The following is a 4,455-nucleotide window of genomic DNA, read 5'->3' as shown; positions in this document are numbered from 1 at the left end:
TTAGGTACAACACTAGCATGTTTCCCTCAAAAAGGAAGAAATTGCATTGCAATTGAAAAAGATCCAGTACAATGTAATTTCATTCAGCGAAGAATTAATGCTCTTCAATTTCTTCTAGATGTAATGCAAGAAATTGGGTTGAAGAAAGGGGACTTCAGTGAATCACGTGTGGCAAAAAAGGGAAAGGAACCCCAACCACCATTACATGGAATGTTTGGAAAGACATACATTGGGAGATTCGCAGACATCAAAGATCCATTAGAAGAGGAAAATGAGCAAAAGGAAGCAGAAAATATTGTGGAAGAAGACAATGATGAAACTCTAGAGGACGAAGAGTTTGGATTATGTGACATTGTTGATTAAATTTAAGTTATGCTTGGAAATCAAGCTTTGCAATGTTTCGACTTTGACATTTTATGAGAAGAATAAACACTCAATTAGGGTTGTTATGCATTCTGTTATCACTGAAAATTCTGTTGCCAAAAATTTCTAGCCTAGCTTAAAGACAAGGTGTTTTCGCAGCGCCTGAATTCTTTTTAAGCAGTTTCGCAGCGCTACATGTTTAGGTGTTTTCGTAGCGCGCTACGAAATTGGGGATTGGCTCGAGCTTTTAGCAGAAGGTTCATATACTAAATTTTGATGATAAGGCTCTTGCCCGAATGGTGCTTACTACTATTGACACTGCAGTGTTTAGAGCCACACCAGAGCCTTTTGGTTCATCACAAACAGTTGTTCAGTTGCAGCTCATTAAGATTAATCTTCAAGAGAAATCCAGATCCTTTGTTCCTCCCTGCACCGAAAAAATAATTTGAGTGGATTGATTGTGTATAAAGCTGATAGTTAAATTGAAGTATACTTGTATTGGTTTAATGTTCTCATTAGCAGTTGCAAAACAGTGTCTATGGTTTAGTGGCCAATCTTCTGGGTAAATCAAATAAGAGTTTGTGCAGTCTTCAATAGATTATTCCCTTCTGTTGGGTGATAATGATATAAGAGGGGAGTCTCATATTAAAGAAGTGACTGGTGAAGAAGCAGATGCTTTCAGAGGAAGACTCATTCGTAGGCTTACATCTGTCATTGTGCACCATGTACAAACATTTTGGAGATTAGCTCTTTTGATATTCAATGGGAAGTTCGCTAAGGTAGGTTCAACAAATGGCGCTCCTGGTTCAGTGAAACATGAAGAGACTGCTAGACAAAACTCCTTTGAAGACGGCCTTGGTGACATAAAGGATTCAAATCATTCCTTGGAGGAAGTTGCTGGAATGGTACAGGACATTATATCTGTTTATGAAACTAAGGGAAGGCTGCGCATTTGATCATGAGGCACGAATGGATGCTCTATATTGCCATGTCCGTGAACTAGCATGGAGAACGCGCATAAACTGTTTGACAATATCAGCATTAGAATTTTCTCTTATGGAATGCAGTGATTAAAAGCCAAGTGTCAAGTGGTTTTTATAAGGATTTGATTGCCACAAGGCCGCCATGATTAGTGACACCGGGATAGAGATGTGGCACAAGGGCTGGAATTATGTTAGCTAGTGTCGTTAAAAGATGAGTGCGTATTGAATAAAAACAGAAGAAGGAGAAAAATCAGTCCGGATTAATATAAGCCGTGCCTGGAAAAATGAAAATACCAAGGGCGAGGGCACTGTGGATCATGGTAATAATAATTCAGTGCCTTCGTCTGGTTCTTTCCCCATGAATTCTCGTTTTTCTAACGCTGCAGCTAATTCGCCTGTGCCTAAACCAATTTCAAATGGTAAAAATTCCAGCGTTCCGCGGGTTTCGAACCAGGGACCTGTAGTGCACTGGATAATAAGAATTATAATATTCATTCAGCAGCTCGCAGCAGGGAGAGCGCTGAAAATGAGACTGAGAATGGTTTAGGAAATTGTAATTGGTGGGCGCAAAAATGCGAAGAATGTGCATGCAATCATGATGTTGGAGGGTAAAGCTTGCCAAAGCTTTGCAGAGGTGAAAAGGTCAGAAGATCCATACTCTGATTTCAAGTGTTCCATGGCTCAGATGATTCTTGAAAAGAATATCTATCAGCCCTCCGAATTGAGAGGGCTTCTGGAATGCTTCCTGTCCTTGAATTCTCCAGAGCACCATGGGATTATCGTGGAGGCTTTCACGGAAGTTTGTGTCAATATTTCGTGTATTCTGTCGGAAGGAACTTGATGGATGGACTGCCATTGCCAAGCGCGGCAGTAATTGGTCATATGTATATTGTGGGTCATTGTATTTTTGGTTTTGTCAAAAGAGCATCAATGTCAGATTTGCATAATAGCGCTCGGAAGGAGGAGGTTCAGAGAATATCTCAGAATCCAACTTACAACAGCAAGGGTTTCATCTATGGTCGTTGCTTCAGAGGTTTGTTCTCCACAATTGGCTTAAAGTAAGCCCCCAAAAGGTTGCTGCATTTGGCTTGTCACTATTTGGGGTAGTCGTTGTTCGTGGCTCCCACGTCGAAGCTCCCATATCAAATAATCAAAGAACAGAGATGATGCTATGGAATTGTTTTATTTGTAAATCCTACTAGATAGCGGATTCATGACTCATCATAGTCTAATCTACCTCGAATTTGGAGTAAAATTATTAATGAAGGGTTTGATGTGTTCATCTATATTGAGTCTGCAGGTGATGGAAGCATTTGATGTTCGCATGCTCAAAGATCCCCCAGGGCTCAGACATGTTATGGAAGAAGCAAAGGAGCACCACAACGTGAAATATGTCTATGTGTGGCATGCCCTTGCTGGTTACTGGGGTGGGGTCAAACCAGCTGCAGCTGGAATGGAGTATTATGATTCCTCCCTCGCTTATCCTGTCCAGTGTCCTGGAATTTTGGGCAATCAACCAGATGTTGTTTTGAATAGTTTTTCAGTTTATGGATTAGGCCTTGTTCATTCGAAGAAGGTTTACAATTTCTGCAATGAGTTACATAGCTATTTGGCATCGGCTGGTGTTGATGGTATTAAAGTTGATGTTCAAAATATCATTGAAACTTTAGGTGATGGTCATGAGGGTCGTGTGTCTATTACAAGGCAATATCATCAGGCATTAGAAGCTTCAATTGTTCGCAATTTTCCTGATAATGGCTGTATTGTTCATATGTGCCACAATATTGACGGGCTTTACAGTGCGAAGCAAACAGCAGTTATAATTCAGGCATATATTTCCTCTGTTGCTTACAATACCTTGTTGCTGGGAGAATTCATACAACCAGATTGGGATATGTTTCATGACTTACATCCAGCAACTGAATACCATGGTGCTGCTCGAGTTGTCAGAGGCTGTGCAATTTATGTCAGTGAAATTGGAGCACTTTGCCAAATAGTGGTGACCGGAATATACTCTTTGAATGATTTCCTTTCTGCGCTAGTTATGATTTTTTCATTCAAATCCATATTACAGTTTCAGGTGAAGATGATTTTTGGAGTTGGAGAGGGCTATTTTGTATACAGTGAGCAATATATTAGTCTGTGATGGCCTTGAAGAGGATCATGATAATGTTAACAGAAATCTTCATATACACAGTTTGAAGAAGGAGCACGACATCGTCTTGCTATTGTGCACAGTAAGTCGAAGGCCTTAGCTGGGCTAAATGGTATGAGAATGGAAAACTCAAACAAACTGGAAAGATGGACTATTCACCCTCTCCGACAAGGAAACCATTGCAAGCTACGAATGGAATATCACATTCATCTGTAGAACGGATGATAATCAGTGTAGAGGCTCAAGTGGAACAGATACATTGGTGGTTTTTATAGTGGAATGTTAACTGCTTGGATGAGGTTGAAATGTCCAACTTCATCAGCGCCAATATTGCAATTTGAAGACATTGTACCCTCTGTTATATTCTACAACCTTGTTTGAGGCTATTAACCATGCTCATTTACAGGTTGTTCTCATAACCTTGTCCAAAGCATCAATTAGGCATAGTGACTTTTTAAAGGCAGGGAAGTAGACTGTGTTTTTTAAAAATCACACAGCAGTTTCGTAGCGCGCTACGAAACTGCTGTAGGTGATGATTTTAAGCGCAGAGCAGCTATTGTGATACTGTGAGCGGGAGTTGAGGAAGAGAAACACCTGTCTATCAATACCACCTTCAGCACATCAGAAACATGGCAGCATTCCATACCTGGGATTATTAAAAGATTTGGGAACATGCTGCTACACTTTCGGAGAATGTTGGGAGACAGAGACCGTTAAAATAGAGCACATCTTTTGGTCAATTAATCAGCCATCAGCGCTTTCAAGCATCCAAATTCAGCGTTCCTTGCATCTTTAGCTCAGCCATCTCAGCCTAACTGAAGGAGGATAGTTGTCAAGGATCCAAGAAGAATCAAGCATACGAGGAGAATGGAATTAGTGTTTTACTTTGATTAGGATTTTGTGTAATTACAGCTCAGCATGTTTGTAATTAATGAATTAGTTAAATAGCATGTA

The 4,455-nt window shown here is 40.2% G+C and overlaps 1 pseudogene; it reads left to right on the top strand.

The window, feature by feature from the left end:
- Positions 1 to 2,649: 2,649 nt before the first annotated feature.
- Positions 2,650 to 3,492, top strand: LOC149160500 (putative galactinol--sucrose galactosyltransferase 2 pseudogene; annotated as a pseudogene).
- Positions 3,493 to 4,455: the final 963 nt, after the last annotated feature.

The sequence above is a fragment of the Pinus tabuliformis genome, chromosome 5_2 (assembly GCF_031772625.1).
Source record: "Pinus tabuliformis cultivar Carrire ecotype Pingquan chromosome 5_2, CPIR1, whole genome shotgun sequence".
Lineage (NCBI taxonomy): Eukaryota > Viridiplantae > Streptophyta > Pinopsida > Pinales > Pinaceae > Pinus > Pinus tabuliformis.
This window is presented reverse-complemented; position numbering and strand designations above follow the sequence as displayed.